Source organism: Galeopterus variegatus, unplaced genomic scaffold, assembly GCF_000696425.1.
Source record: "Galeopterus variegatus unplaced genomic scaffold, G_variegatus-3.0.2 Scaffold172, whole genome shotgun sequence".
NCBI classification, from domain to species: Eukaryota; Metazoa; Chordata; class Mammalia; order Dermoptera; family Cynocephalidae; genus Galeopterus; species Galeopterus variegatus.
In genome coordinates this window covers 290435-308052 of record NW_007726283.1, presented here as the reverse complement: position 1 = coordinate 308052, position 17618 = coordinate 290435, and the positions used below count along the sequence as shown (strand labels likewise).

Sequence of the window (17618 nt, the reverse complement as noted above, 5' to 3'; positions counted from 1 at the left end):
TATATATATATATATATATATATATATATATATAACTCCTACAAACCAATATGAAAATTATGAGACAACTTAATGGAAAAATGGGTGTGATACTTAAACAAGAACTTTGTAAGAGTAGCCAAATTATTAAGAAGTGTATGAAAAAATGCTCAATTCAATAGTCACTAGGGAAATTTAAATTAAAATCACAATTATATACTACTATATACTCACCAAAATGACTAAAATATAAGACTGCTGACATCAAAAGTAGGCAAGAATGTGAGTTAACAGGAATTTGCATATACTGCTAGTGGGATTGTAAATCACTATCCTTTGGAAAACTGTTAGGTAGGATCTGCCAGCAGTTGAACATAAGCATATCCACTCACATAGCAACTCTACTCCTGGGTATAATGCACATGCATGGACAGCAAAAAATGTCAACATGAATATTCACATAATCATTATTCATTACACCTATAAACTGAGAAAAAGCCTATATGTTCATTAATAGAATAAATAAGTGAAAGAGTAATCTTACAATGAAATACCACACAGGAGTAAAGAAAATTACAGTTTCATACATTAACATAGATGAATTTCACAAATATTAGATTGAGCAAAAGCTGACAAACACCAAAGAAAACTATAATTATATATATATAATTCTATTTCTGTAAAGTTAAAAATGAGCAAAACTAAATTAAGATAATGATTACTTTCAAAAGAAAGGTAGGGGGTAATAATTGGGAGACCAGAGTGAAGGAGATTCCAAAGTGTAGTAATGTTCTCTTTCCTTACCTAAGTTACTTTGTTTATGTTTATATGTTTACTTTGTGATAATTCATGGAAGTTATGCTCTGTGTACATTCTGAATACATATTTTATTTCAATAAAAAGTATTGTAAAAATCAAATTTTCTCCAATGAAAACTAATCATAATTATAAACAAATTATACAGTTTCTATAAGTAGAACAAGACATATAAAACCATTAAAAGAAAAAATTTATAAGATGTTATTGAAAGACGTAAGGAAAATCTGTAAAAACTGGACAGACACCATTTTCATGGATGGATGGGATACACTGCATAAAATATATAAAGTCTTCCCAAGTGTAGATATCAACTTAATTCGATGCCAATCAAAATCGTGGTAGCTATTTGTTTTCTGCAAGACGTCACAAACGCACTCAAAAATTCATATGGAAGAGCAAAAACCTAAGAACAACCAAGATGTTTCACAAAATTAGCAAGGTAATAAATAAATGAGGATACTTATAAAACTTTGTGGAAAAACAGAATTAAAAGATAATACAAGTCTTTCCATGGACTTTCTGAAGTACCCTCGTACTTCTTCTTATAAAGTTACACTAACTAAAATAACATAGAACTGGCATCAGGATCACTTAAGAATCAGAAATGCAAATTATTACACCTTACCCAGACCTACTAAATCAGAAACTCTGGGTGTACAACACAGCAATGTTTTATCCAGCTTTTCAAGTGAGGTCTGATGCAAGCTAGCTGAGGTCTGAGAATCGTGATCTATATGAGTAAATTACCAAACACATTTATTTAAAATACTTTAATCAACTGAATGTCACAATTATCTGAATAAATTATGTTAAATTATCATATATGACACACATGGGTTAAGAATTTTAAAAATATATATTTAATTCCAAAGCTACATTAAGTTTGAGATTTATTTTTTAATCCCCAGACTTCAATTTCTTAACCACTCTCATAGGTGAAGTCATCATTTAAAATACGTATCAACTTTTACTTGTACACTAATGCAGATGAAAGGGCATGGGTGATTAAGACCAATCACTATTAAGCAAAAAGAGGATATGTATTCCTTAAGCTTCTAAATGTTAAGATTCCCTGCAGTTATCTTGGGTTTACACCAGAAGACACTAGTGAAATGTGATATTCTGAGTGAGTGGTGTTCCATTCATTTGATACGTAAATGCCGTGAAGTTTCTTTAGAGCACATTATTGCAACTGTCAAATGAACAGGCACCAGTGGTAGTAGTAATGAAACATTCATATATATTGATCAGACAACATCAAATGAATGACTCCATAAAATAGTAACTGGATGGTATATATAAGCTTTAAATTGTCATTTGTCTCTATTTTGTAAATATTTAGTACTCAATTTGTTTACTGCAAAGATTCTAAACATCTTTGGTCCCCTAATCACTTACATTCAACAGAACATCATAGGAATGCAAGGACTTACGTAACTTAAGGGTAATCTTAAGCCTGCACTATTTTTTTTTTAAGTAAATTATCCATAAACTTTGCAACTTGAGTTTAGATCTATGATAGCAGATTAAGAATCATTTGGATGAAGTATGCATTTGTTAACATAGGCTAAGCAGCTATTTCAAAGAGACCTCTCCCAAAACGCAGTGGCTTAAGAAATGAGCAAGATTTTTTCTTTCTCCCCCAAACAGTCCAAGATGCTTCAGGTCTGAGAGCAGCTTACTCTCGCTAGTCCTTCAGAGACACAACAGCCTTACATGGGTGCTATTCTAGCCTGTGGGGAAAGAGAAAAAATGGAAGTCCGGGTTCAGAAATTTATTCTTCAGTGGAAAGGGAAGCAGAAGTTGCAAGCATTACTTCTCGCCTTTCTCCTCACATTCCACTGGCAAGAGCTTGGTCACATGGCCTCAATCAGACAGAAGGCTGGGAAATATGGTCTCACCTACAACTTCAAAATGTGAAGAATACGGTCTCACCTACAACTTCAAAATGTGATTGTGTATTGCTTCTGTACCATCATAAAGTTGAAAAAGCTTAAGTTGAACCATTGTTAAGTCAGGGACTATCTGTGCTTGAAGAGATTGTATATACTTATACAATCCAGGTGGAGGGGTTTAGTAATTTCTTTTTGGGTTTTTACCTCTTCCACCTTCAAAATAACAATCTGGAACACTGAAAAGGCTAATTTTAAACTTGGCTAAGTAACTTTTAATATTTTTTCCTATTATTATTAGCATATTGGGTGTGTGAGGGAAAGAAAGAAAATTGAGATACAGGCGTTAACTTTCGGTCCTTTCATTTGGTCTTCATTTTACTTTAAAAAATATCAAGAGTAAAAGGTTTTTTTGTTTGTTTTTGTTTTTTTAATAAAATGAGCTTTCCCAAGCATTCTATGAGAGTTAAGAATGCTTTCCAATCCACAGCACAAAGACCATTTTTGGGGTGGAAACAGGAGTGGAGGAAATGTTACCCAAGTCCACATACCACACTCCTAAATATTGGTCTTTGCAGGACTCTTGTGTTGTGGAGTTTTCCAAGTTTTGTGCATTGAGAATGTTAGTTTTATAATTGAGAATATTTTTGCAGTTCAGCAAATATATATTGAGTTACCTACCCAAGAGTTCTACTAGGTGCTGTAGACATCAGTGTATGATCCCACCACACGGGAAATGGAAGAAAGGATTCTGGTAAATGACTAGCAGTTGCCACCACAAATTTATTTTCATCTTTTGCTGTCAATCTCCTGTATATCATCACAGTTAAAAGTTTAACTATTCTATCAGTGTATTCTTTCTACATTAAGAGTGTGGTTAAGGGCTGGCCAGTTCACTTGGTTAGAGCATGGTGCTGATAACACCATATGGGCCAGCCACCAAAAAAATATATATATATAAAGAGTGTGGTTAATTTACAATTAGGCGATTTAATTATTGTGCTAAGTATTACACTATTTATGATGCAAATATTTTGCTTTAGATGCAAAGAAAAAATAAAGCTCATTAATGTTCTGTGTTTAACAATGTTAGAACTAAATATTTAGTTAGTAGATATACTGTGGCGTGGGGAGTGATGGAGGAATCATGAGGGGAATTCGGGTTGCTGTTCTATTTCACCTTAGTACTGGTTACACTGGTGTGCTTCACTTCATGAAAATTGGTTGCATTTTACACAATATTTGTGTACTTTTCTATAGATGTGTTACACAAGGGGTCTTCAAAACATTCATGGAAAGATTTGTATTAACTTTTAATTCCACTTCCCACAAACTTTCTCAAGTACCCTTGTATCTCAATCAAAACTTAATCTTTAATTCCTATATGAAGAATATACATTTCAACTTTCAATTAGTAAAATCAGTAACATGCAGCTTCCAGAAACACACCCATACTTAATAATCCCCAAAGATCAATTTACTTTTTTAACTTTTATTGTGAAAGAATTTAAGATTCACAAGAAGCTGTAAAAATAGTTCAGAATTTCCATGCACTCTTACCCAGCTTTCCGCAATGATAACATCTTATATAACGATAGTACATTTTCAAAACCAGGAGACTTGACACTGATATAATACTATTAACTAAATTACAGGCCTTATTAGAATTTCATCAGTTTTTACATGCACTCTTAAAAATACTATAATAGAAAATCCACGTTTTAACCAGAAAGGAGAAAGATATCATTGGTAATGAAAAGATCTTGCTTAACAAAATACACCATTATACTTAAGAGAGAGGTTAATTAGATCACCCCCCTTTTTTTACGCTGGCCCAAAAAGATCCTTAAATGAAAGAAATTAGGGCATTCACTTCAATGGCACACATATTAAAATTGAAATGACACAGAATAAATTAGCATGGCCCCTGTGCAAGGATGACAGGCAAATTTGTGAAGCATTCCATATTTTTAAGACTTCTCATCACAAAAAAGAAGTATGTAAGATAATACATATGTTAACTAGCTCAATTTAGCCATTTCACAATGTACACATATTTTAAAACACCATGTTGTACATGATAAACACAATTTTGTCAGTTAAAAAAAAAAAGAAAGAAATCATGGTTGACATTCTTGATAGCAAGTTCTTGTATGAAGACTTACAGAAGGGCCGAGCCCGTGGCGCACTCGGGAGAGTGCAGCGCTGGGAGCACAGCAGCGCTTCCGCCGCGGGTTCGGATCCTATATAGGAATGACCGGTGCGCTCACAGCACTCACTGGCTGAGCACGGTGCGGCTGGTCTCAAAAAGGACAGAAAAAAAAAAAAAAGACTTACAGAAAATTTTAATTACAGTCTTTATATTGTAGTTTTTACTGTATAAAATGCCAACTTACAAATTTTAAAATTTTCTAAATAAATAAAATTAAACTCATTATAGCAGGAACAAATTTGAGAATATACACTAATTGCTAACATTACAAATCCTCCTGCAGGTATTTTTGTCTCAAGAAAGATGTCTTTTATTTCATACAGATAAACATAATAGAAATGCAGGAAGTTTAAGATGAAAATATCCTCAAGTATATATAGCTAAATACTCTTATGTACAAAGAATCTGAAACCCAGAGAAGATATACAACATAATTAAGGTGATATTTCAAGTTTGTGGCATTCCTGTGACTTGAAAGTCAGGAGCTCTTTCCACTATACCAGCGTATTTGTATAGCATCTTAAAACCAGAACACTGTGAAATCGTTAATAAAGTAATTCATCTAAAACATACTACAAAGGGGCTGACCAATTAGCTCAGTTGGAGTGCAGCCTTGTAACACCAAGGTCAAGGGTTCAGTTTCTGTACCAGCCAGCTGCCAAAAAGTTAAAACACACACACACACACACAATAAAGATTTTTTTTAAAGAGAAAAGAAATTATCTTCTAATAATACATAGTCAATATAAAAGTCACTGTGAATACCATTAGATTACTTAACAAAATGGTTGCTTGACACAGTAAGAAAAATAACTGGTAAATATTGAAATAATCCTATTTCTGACACTATGTTCCTGTTCCTGGAGAGGCCAATCAATCTTGCAATAAACTCATTTCATTAAAAACAACAAAAAACATACCCTTGTTGTTTTTTAAAAGAAAATGAAGATCAAATGAAAGAACCAGAAGTTAACACACTTGTATCTCAATTTTCTTTCTCTCTCACACACATAATATGCTAATAATGCTAGGAAAAAATATTAAAAGTTGTTTAACAAGGTTTAAAACTAGCCTTCTCAATGTTCCAGATCAGTATTTTGAAGTCGAGAAGGTAGAAACCCAAAGAGAAATCACTAAGCCCCTCCCTGGATTGTAGAAATATACCATGCTTCAAGTAAACTTAATGTGAAAATCCATTCAATAAATGTACAGATGGTCCCTGACTTACAATTGTTCAACTTAAGATTTTTTGACTTTACCATGGTAAGAAAGCAACATGCATTCAGTAGAAACTGGACTTCAAATTTTGAATTTTGATCTCTTCTGGGCTAGTGATATGTAGTATAATAAATACTCTCTTGTGATGTTGGGCAGCAGCAGTGAGCTGCAGCTCCCACTCGAGCCACTTGATCATGAGGGTAACTACTGACACTCTACAGTGTATTACGTCACTAGCATTTTTTGGATATTGTTATTTTGTTTTTTGTATCCCATCATGTCTATGAATGCCCATTTATATGTTCTGCTCTGGTGAGAAGAAGAGGAAGGCAATTACTCTTGAGATGAAACTCAAGATAACTGCCTAGCCTGAAGACAGCAAGCCAGTAATGGCCATATCATGTGTGTTAGGACTTTGAAATCCATCATCTCGACCATCTATCCTTTAAATGCATTTTTGACTTTTGATATTTTCAACTTACCATGGGTTTATAAGTACATAACCCTATCATAAGTTGAGGAGCATCTGTACAGTTTCCTAATTTTATAAGACTTCATTTTTTAAAGGTGTCATAGTATAACAGTAGAAATCATTTTTATCTTCAATCACAGAAATACAACTGCTATTTATCACTGAATGACTTCATCAAACTTTTATCTACCCTACAGGAATATAGGTAGTCAGATATCAATTTAGTTTCCTTCTGTGATTCAATAACAGTATACACAGAATAAGTAAGCGAGGAGAAGCAGTAAGACTGTATGCACAATGAAGAAACATTAGTCTAGGAATGAAGGATCTGTCAGAGACCTGACTCTGCCACTTATTAGCTATGAGTTCCTGGGCAAGTTACTTAACCTTGTTAAGTCTTATTACCACTTATAAAGTGGGGATATTAATCTCTGTTCTGTTTTACAGTAACTATGAGAACCAAATAAAATACACATTTTTTTTTTTTTTTGTCTTTTTTCGTGGCCAGCAACGGATCGCAATCCTCAGTGTCGCGCCCGTACCGGACCGGGACCGGCCACGGGATCGCAACCCTCGGTGTTGCCCCCGCTCCCCGCTCAGCCAGTGAGCGGCCGGTCTGCATGTGGGATCCGAACCCTGGGCGGGAGCGCCGCCGCGCTTCCCAAGTGGCGCACTGCAGCAGTGCGCCACCGGGCCGGCCCAAAATACACATTTTTTTAACTGGGAAAAGGTTTAAATCTTTATTTTTCTATTTAAATGCATGTTATTAATAGTAATATAACTTGGATTCCATCCCAATTTCTGATATATCCACCAAGCATAGTATTTTGTATATACAAGAACCAGGAATCAGAAACCTGTCTCTAGTTCATCCCAGCACCACCATTTCCTCTGCACAACGGAGGAAATAGCACCTACACTTTATTCACCAAATGAACTAACATATATGAATCTGCTTTCTAAAGCAATTAAGAATACTAACCTAAAGTATTACCAATGTTAAACGTAGTATTATGTATCTCCCACTTAAATTACAGAAAGTATACAGGGGGAAAACTCCCTGTGTTGTGACTCCGTTGACAAAAAGCTATCAAAATATTTCAAGAACACATGCAGCATTCGCACATTCAAGACCAGCTCTAGATTATAGGAGGCACCCAATTCAGTAGTTTTTGAGTAGAAGTTGGACTCACCGCAACATACCAGTTTCATTGACATTATAAAATTCTTTTTTTTTTTTTTTTTTTTTTTTTTTTTTTTTTTTTTTCCGTGTCCGGCAACGGATCGCAACCCTCAGTGTTGCCCCCGTACCAGGGACCGGCAACGGGACCGCAAGCCTCGGTGTGGCTCCCACGCCTCGCTCAGCCAGTGAGCGGGAGCCGGTCTGCATGTGGGATCCGAACCCTCGGGCAGGAGCGCCACCGCGCTTCCCAAGCGGCGCACTATCCAGTGCGCCACCGGGCCGGCCCTATAAAATTCTTCAAGGGATAAAAGTATTGCAGTATTGATTCTCAGCAGGAACCACAAAATCCTCTTAAAGTTTCATGATTAAATTTTTCTTTGTCCCCCCACTTTGCTAGCTATCTAATCTACTAAAGCCATATTCACAGTTTGGAATGCCAATGTAACTCTTCAAAAAAATAAAAAAAAGCACAGTTCAGACAATCTCTAATCTTTCCACTGAGATTCATTCACATAAAAACAGTAGATGCACACTGATGAAGCTTGGGTATAATTCAGTGATTCTCCTGTTTTTCTAACTTTAAAAAAAAAAAAAAGGAGAATACATCTGTGCTTTAAGGTACCAAATAAATTGACAAAACATCAAATCTATTTTTGTTGTTTTCTAAACATTCATGTATAAAGCTACATTTTCTCACTAAATGTCAAAATAACTACCTGCATTTCTGCTTTTCAACTTTCATTACAGGGGACCTGGAACCATATTGTAGAAAGCTACCTGTAAAATTGCTATGTCTGTTTTGCTACTTGTGAATACAAAGAACATGAGACTAGTAAATGCACTGGGTGGGATACTTTCATCAGTCACTAAATATTGGGAAGCTACTAAAATGTTTACGGTATTAATTACTCTTTCAGTAAATAAGGCTTCAACCTCTTCCATTCCAGATGTAGATAAACCTATACACATGTATCATGAAGAGGATTTTAAAAAGTCAAGAGTGCTAACCTTAGGATCTGAACTAGACACACGTGACTTCTCCCTTCAACCTGCAAAGCTGTGTTCTCTTTCCACTCACCATCATTGGTAGATGTCATGCCTTCACTCTAAGAATAGCTATTGATACTGATTCACATCTTTATCCCTCCACCCATCTTCACTCTTCCCTTTGTCCTTTTTCAACATCTTGACACTGTTAAATATCCCTGATTTTGCAACAGATTGCCATTCATAAGAACTGCCAGTTAAAATGATTCTTCCTAGAGCACAGCCAAGGTCATGGGTTTGGAGCCCCAAATTGGCAAGCTGCCAAAAATAAATAGATAAAAATAAAAAAAATAAAATGATCCTTCCTTTCCATGGAGGGTGGAGGAGGGAATAATCACAGAATCTCTAAGGCAATCTTTTATTACTTTTTTTTTGGCAGCACCTATTTTGAACTAACATTAACATTTTTTGATGCTGCTGAAAATAGAGGCTACTTCTTAGCTGTCCTTATAATTATTTTAAGCCATCAAGGTCCTCATAATTGTTAAACAAAGTAAGATGATTCAGTTCAGCCATTTAGCAGGCTCACAAAAGTGTAATTCAAATGTCAAAGCTACTTAATTTTTACTAGCAAACTATCAATTTGACCTGAACTACGAATCCAATAACATCTTTATTATCAAGTTTAACAATGTCCAATACATAAAAAACTATATAAATTTTTTAACAGAGTCTTGACCATATTCCCTTTCCTTACATAGCTTCATTAAGAAACACAGGGCTGAAGTAGATTTTGATAGATAGCTCCTTAGAAAGGGAAAAGAAAAAAAAAATTAAGAAGATTATTAATGCTAGAGAAAATAAAGTTGTGCAGAAAAGGAAAAGTAATAGTATTCCTTTGTAAATAATCGTTGTAAATAACAACTGTAAATAACATTTGTAGCATAAAAATAGAATGCTATAAACACTTTTCTAATCCAAAATTACAGTATAATTGTACTGAGAAACTGGAGAATGGGAAATGGGAAGGTGTGCAGAGAAGTGGGAAGAGCACTAAATTACCCTTCACTAAATAGATAATAGCTAAAATTGAAAATCAAAAAGAAGTAAAGAGCGTGTTATCTGGAGACATGGTTTACGAATAACAAAATAATCAATTAAAGGAAATAAAAAGGTTCCTTGTCTCTCTAGGCAGAAAAATATGAAAGAAAACGGGACTGATTTTTTTACTTTTCCCTAAAAAACTTCACCTATTTGATTCTTTAAACTATATTCATGTATAATTTTGGAAAAAAACTAAAAAGTCAGCAATTATAAATCTAAAAAAATTTTAGTTGAACCAACAAAATTACATTGTCACATGTGGAAGAAAATGAATCACTTATAGCTTCAAGATTTTCATGAGCATTTGTTTGCAGAGTTTTAATCATAATGCGCAAATGTTTTAATTCCAATGTGTTATTATTTTTGGTTACTTGCTTGGAATTCCAAGATGTGGGGAAAGACTAAAAAATTTAATACTTTTCACGTCTCGTCTCCAAATTGGTTACCAGAGAATTTAAGCTGCTTGGTTATACTGCCACCAGCAGTATGATCATAGCACTGATTAACACTCAGTATTATTAATTTTGAAATAAGTAAAAGATCTTGCTTTATTTTTAATTTATATTTTTAAAATTATTCCTGATGTCTCAATATTTTAATGAACATATATGAGCTTTTATATAAAATGATTCAGTCACATGTCCTGCAAAAACACCTTCAGTTCTGTCAAGTGCCCTTTATTTTGCTTACGATGTTTTCACTTTCATGTACAGATGTATTCATGTACATGCAATGAAACCTATTAAGTTTTTTTACAATTTTGTCTATGATTTCTATATTTTTCACTCTACATTTAATATGTATTTTTCTTCTTAAAAAAGCTATATATATATATATTTTTTAAAGATGACTAGTAAGGGGATCCTAACCCTTGACTTGGTGTTGTCAGCACCACGCTCACCCAGTGAGCTAACCAGCCTTCCCTATATGGGATCCGAACCCGGGCCCTTGGTGTTACCAGCACCACACTCTCCCGAGTGAGCCACGGGCCGGCCCAAAAAAGCTATAATTAAAAAGTAACACAACTCATAAAGGACTAAGTCCCCTAACATCCATTTTTTAGGAAAAAAAAAAAAACATCCATTGAACTAAAATCCAACACACTTAGCAGTTAATTAAGAAACGTTATGATTTAGCCTCAATAATACTTTAATGTACTTGTGTTTAGGAAAAAATTTTCAAAGGAAAAGTTAACATTTGTTTTATAAATTATATATTATATAAAATTATCTTTACAGTGATTTACCTGATCTCCTTCTTCATTTTTTTTTTTTTTTTTTTTTTTTTTTTTTTTTTTTTTTTTTTTTTCGGGTCCCGCAAAGGATCACAACCCTCAGTGTTGCCCCCATACCGGACCGGGGACCGGCAACGGGATCGCAACCCTCGGCGTTGCTCCCGCGCCTCGCTCAGCCAGTGAGCGGGAACCGGTCTGTATGTGGGATCCGAACCCTCGGGCGGGAGCACCGCTGCGCTTCCCAAGCGGTGCACTTATTCAGTGCGCCACCGGGCCGACCCCCTTTTTCAGTTTTTAAAAATTGGTATGATTATTTTCTTGAAAATAAATTCTGTATTTACACTGGTTACATACATTGAATCATTCACTTTATGTGAAAAAACTAGAATATCCTAATTTAAAACCAAAACCATAAGAAGAAAAAAGTATATTCCAAATATTAAAAAGTTATGAGGTCAGGTGATATTCTATACTAAAAAAGGTCCATGGGAATAAAAAACATGACCTGTTACATAATGTATATATCGTTATATATAATACATGATATGTAACATATAATTTTGTTATAATATAATGTAATAAGTAATCATATATTGTTCCATTTATATTGATAAAGCATATAAATCAATCTTTCCATTGCAAAGTATACTACTTCACATACAAACAGAATAATGTAATGATTCATCTTCAGTAGACATGTACTGAGAGGAAATATACCAAAACATTTGTTCCCAGGCCTGTAAACGTGCAAGTATGAACTCTATGATGGGAGTGGGAGGAGAGAAGAAATGGAGGAGGAAAGGGGACAGAGGCAGGGAGGAGGCTAAAAATAAATGACATTTTCTCCTCTGAAGGAGTTACTAGGAAGACACAATCAGCACTTCAATTAGAGAAGGTAAACTGTGAGAGGGCTGGCTGGTTGGCTGAAGTGGTTAGAGTGAGGTGCTAATAACACCAAGATCAAGGGTTCGGATCCCCACGTACAGGCCAGCTCCCCACCCCTCCAAAAAAAGATAGTAGAAAGAGTGTGACAGACACTCCAACTCCAAGCACAATAGAGGTGCTATTCCTCATACAAAGGAAAAATGGAAATGGGGAAGAGGAGAAAAGCTATACCAACTAGGTGAAAACACTGAGAACTCACATACCTATGAATTGATCATTTGAATGCTTTTCTACCAAAGTATTTTGCTCATATAGGTTCTAACAGTATATAATTATTTTATATAAAAACAATGTGTTGAATAATGATGCAACCCTAAGAATTGGATCCAGAGGTTGGCAGACCTGAAAGGGCCAGATAGTGAACATTTTAGGGTTTGTGGGACTATGGTCTGTATCACAACTACTCAGTTCTGTCATCACAGCACAGACACAGCTTTAAATAACATAAATGAATGAGGAAGCTATGTTCAAATAACTGAATGAGGAAGCTATGTTCCAATAACAATTTACAAAAGCTCGTGGATTTGGCCCACGGGCTATAGTTTGCTAACGCCTGACTTATCTACACACTGAAAAAAAAAATCAATCAGCAGACAACTGTAAGGGAAACTGTGACTTTAAAACTCAAAAATTCACAGACTTGGGCCGGCCCGGTGGCGCACTGCTACAGTGCGCCGCTTGGGAGCGCGGAGGCGCTCCCGCTGAGGGTTCGGATCCCACATACAGACCGGTTCCCGCTCACTGGCTGAGCGAGGGGCGGGCGCAGCACCGAGGGTTGCGATCCCGTTGCCGGTCCCGGTCCGGTATGGGCGCAACACTGAGGGTTGCGGTCCATTGCCGGACACGAAAAAAGACAAAAAGGAAAAAAAAAAAAATTCACAGACTATATAATGGTGAATTCAGAAAAAAGTTTAGGAGCACGAGAGCACATCTGAAATGGTCTGTTATAGATATCAAAGTAATAGCACAGAAGGATATCTTTGTGACCTTGTTACAACACTGAAAGCAATTTTTTGCTCCTTCCTAATATGTATTGAATGAAAATAAATCTAAAACCTAAAGTGTTCAATGACAAATCTTGGATAATTACTAGGATTAAAATTAACCTCTTTCACAGTTCTTATAACAGCACTCTGATACTATGAAAGTACCTATGAAATCTTATATTAATAAGATGATACATCTTATAACATTCTAATTTGCTTTCTAATCCCTAAAAACCTTTTCTGAAAGAGGAGAGGTGGTCCCCCAAAGTAGGGTACATGTTAAATGTAAAATTATGCTTGTTAGATATGTTACAAGTATTATCTGATACCTCCCTCTCTTTTCAGTAGTAAAATATTTAAAAAATCAGTAATTATAAAAGTAGATTATAAAATCACCTACCACTAACTTTAAGACTGTGAAAATAAACACTTGAAAAAAATTTTAATTTTATCCTTATACTTGTGCAAACCTGTAACCACCACCAGCATCCTGTTCTAATATTTTTTAACATGAAAAATCTAACATTAAAAATCTATTAAGTATCCAATCCTTATATCTGGCAATCCAAAAAACCTTATGTTCTAATAAAAGAATAGAAAAAATTGTATTTGACACTTTTATGTGATATGACAATAAATTGTTGTGTTCTGTTTTAACATATGTGAGCATGATGTGTGGTTTCCTAAGCAGTTTGGTAATAACTGCAATAACGCCATTGTTATTTAAAACTTTCAATTTCGGTTGTAAATTGCTCCATAACTACTGAACACATTGTTAAATACTCTGGTAAATTTTTGTTTGAGAATATATTTGGTTATTTTAGAAAATAAAATAACCTTTTTTATTAGGTTATTGTGTGGCCTACCCACAAAACTTATGACTAGAGAACAATAAAAAAGGAAAAAAATAGTTTAGAATATTGACAACTGATATAATCTGAGACCTTAGAGTTTATGTAAATGATTACAGGAAATCTTGCATTTATGAAGAGGTCCCTGAGATTTCCTATTTTTAAAAAATCATTCTATAAAAGTCATAATTCAAAATAAACTTAAATTTAAAAAAAAAGCTCACCATGTAAATTTAACATTTTCAAACTTTATTATAAGTACAGCTGAAGCAATACAACGTTATATGGCACTGAAGTAAGCCAGAAAGCAGACTCTTATATCAACTCTTTTCAAGACTAGGAGAAACCCAGATTAAATGAATAAAATTGCTGTTATGCAAACACAAAGCTAACTTCAAAGATACACCTTTAACATATTGCCCTCTTCCCATTTTGAAAAAAATCCCACATATACTTTTGCAGGGTAAATTGGCGACATTATACTGTTTGATCTCCACCTAAAATTCACCCCATTTGGAAAACTGGTGGCTAAAAGCAACCAAAATTAACAAATTCAAAAAGACTATGTCCATCTTATTAGTGACATTGACCAGCTGGAAGAAATCTCAATACAGACCAGACTTATAGTACTAAGGAATTAAACTGTAAAAAAAGAAATCAAATTGTAATTTAAACGGTACAGTGTCTTGTTTTAGAGAAGGATGAACCTGAAGCTGAGCTCAAGAAAACTTCAAGGGGAATCAAACACTAGAGGGCAGCATTAAACCGTTGAGACTTAAAACTGGGGCGTCTTGACGTGTAAACTTTAAGCTACCATATATTTTTAATGAGAATTACACTTATACTGAAAGAAGGCTTAAGATTATAAAACTTGTTATAAAAGAAAAACTAGCTTTCTGTTTTGACTGCCTACATTTCTCTCCCATTTCCTACTGCTTACTTTCTTTTTCATCTTTGACTTGTGCCTATCAGTTTAAAATGCACTAGTGACAATGTCCCTTTGATATAATACAAACTCATGTCACCTCCATTATTGAGGTAGACACTATACAGATAAGGGCTGGCATTTTTATCTAAAGTATTTCCTTAGGTTAATGCTAAATTGGCATTTCACTCAATTAGCATCTTAAACTTGATTAAAGAGCTTGACAAGCTTTGCATATCCACTGAATAATATGTAATGAGCACTATGTGACAAAAAGCTGTGGAGTACGTCAAGGAATTTAGTTTAGCAGGGAAAACAAGATGTACATATCTAATTATAAATTAGAAAATGCAAAAGAGGCAGAAAATATCCTACGGGTATGACACATGAGTAACAACAAAAACAGAACAACACTATCTCCCTCAAAGGCCAAGCAGAGAACATCAAACCTCATTCTGAGGGTAATCAAGTATTAGGTGAAAAGAGAAACAGCAAGCAGTCCTTCAACCACTAAAGAACTGAAATGTTTGTATGAGGGTACTTCAAAAAGTTCATGGAAAAATAAAATTAAAAGATAATATGAATCTTTCTACGAACTTTTTGAAAACCTCTCAAATGTAAAAAAGAGGAAAGGTAAAATCAATCAAGTACCTGTAACCCTTTGGTTCATTATCTTATTTAATGGTCATAGTAAACCCATGAGTTAGGGTTTTTAGTACAAGTTAACAGATAAAAGATTAAGATAAAGCAACTTGTTCAAAGTAACCAAACTAATTATAGTAGATCAAGGTTTGTGAACCTTTAATCTCACTCCAAAGCCCTAAATTCTTTCCAATAAAAGCCAATGTTGAGCGTAGAGGAAAGGTGGCGGGAACAGGATAATATTCATAAGGTAAATTCTCCGTAGTTGAAAACAAATGATCTCAGCTGTTAACTAATTTCCCTTTTTATAATGCCTATATACATCCCATCTTCTCCATAAATCACTTAAAAAAGGACACAACCCCTAGAGTAGGGTTGTGTACACTAAACTTGAGACCTGCTCAAAGTACTTAAAATCAGGTGCTCAAAAAAAGGGAAGAATTGTGTTAGCTTTTAAGCTGTTAGTGGAATATACATTGGTAATAGGAAAAACTAGTACTGGTTATCATGCTGTATTTCCTAACCACTTCATTTCTTTCTTGCACAGGGGTTCTTAGCCAGGGGTCTGTGGATAGAATTCTGAAGGTATGTGGATTTGGATAAAGGGGAAAAAAAGGTAAATCTTAATTTTAATTCACCTCAGATACTTACTCCTTCAATTATGAATTCAGGCCAAAATTACAGTAATATGAAGAACCTGATAGAAATCACTTAAATTTTTAAAGATCATTTACTGTCCTCACTAGTTTGAAATTAGTCATTACTAGACCAGCCACTACTCTCGATATTTAATGCTTTACTAAAGCATGGATTACTCATCATACTTAAAATCTTAACTATTTCAATGTAATTGATTTCTCTTGTAGTCCTATGTATTTTATACATTTAAAATCATCATTCTGAGGTTCATCGCACAAAAAAGTTAAAAATCCCTGCCAGCACATCATTGTTTTATTTTCTTCATAGCACTCATCACTGATACCATGTATTTCCCTCCCTACTGGAATACAGTGCATGTAGGATGTGAGTTGTCTGGCATGAGTCCTCAATCTAGAAAAAGTGACTGACTCATAGCAAGATAATCAAATATTTGTAGAATGGGAGCCACAGTACACAAGAGTCTTAAACACTAAGTCTTCAGCTTTTCCAATATATTTCTTGTGTATTCTTAATTATGCAGAATTTAGAGACTCATCCAAAAAGAAAATACGTATGAAATGTAAACCTATTACATGCTAGTTTGCTCCAAGAATGGCTCATTTCCAAGGTGAAACTAGAGTACTTTACAGCGAAGACATAAATGAAAGTTAAAAAAGATAGTATACTCATAACCTACCATTTTTAAAAAACTTGTTTTGTGACACTCTAAAAGAGATACTAGAGTAACGACCCTTAAAACAGGTACTAGAGTGAACGACCCTTCCAACCGAGGGCTGTGGATCCTGCTGTGTTATTTCTTCCCCGTGCCCAGCTTCTTAAAGACAGCCCATGTGGAACAGGCTCCCACGTGAACATTTCTTTACAGAAGCCACAGGAAGACCTTCAACGTCATGTCGCCCGCGCCCTCGCAAGGCCCTCTTCTTAGCTTGGGCGTTCGGGGGATCCCAAGGGAGAGGCAAGGAGTTCAGCAGATTCCTAGACCGGGAGAGGGGGGTCGCGAAGGTTCCATTAAGTGCTCCCCCAGCCGCGCCCCACATCGCTCTCCACCAAAGGGCTTTCGGGAACAAAGCCCGGGCGGCCTCCCCCCCTCACCCAGCCCCGCCGGAGCCCTCGGCTCCAGGGACCCCAACAGGCTGAAATGTTAACGCCCCCGCGCCCCGCCTCGGCTCTGCTGTTGGTCGGGGAGAAAACAAGTCCCCACGAGGCCTCCCGCGGTAGGAGCACCGGCACCGCCGTCCGTTAGCCTCCCGGCGCCGGGACAGCATCGCCGAGGCTCCATCCCGGGCGCTCCCCGCCCGACCCCATGATACACCAGCGGGGAAGACGGGAGAGGGAGAATCAGAGGCGTTCGTCGCCAAGCCCCTCGAAGACCTGCCTCCAGATCTTCCCACCCTCAGGCCACAGGGTCCCCGCCTCCGCTGGCTACGCCACCCTCGGTCCCAGGCGGCCCGCGCGGAGCCCCCTAACCGCCGCCGCGCCCCCCCAACACTCCCCCGCGGTCACTCCCCC

The 17618-nt window shown here is 35.9% G+C and overlaps 1 protein-coding gene across 2 annotated transcripts in view; it reads right to left on the bottom strand.

Moving 5' to 3' along the window:
• SLC39A10 (solute carrier family 39 (zinc transporter), member 10) overlaps positions 1-17618 on the bottom strand; it is a 59895-nt gene that overhangs the window by 41139 nt on the left and 1138 nt on the right. The gene's annotated exons all lie outside the window — the stretch shown is intronic.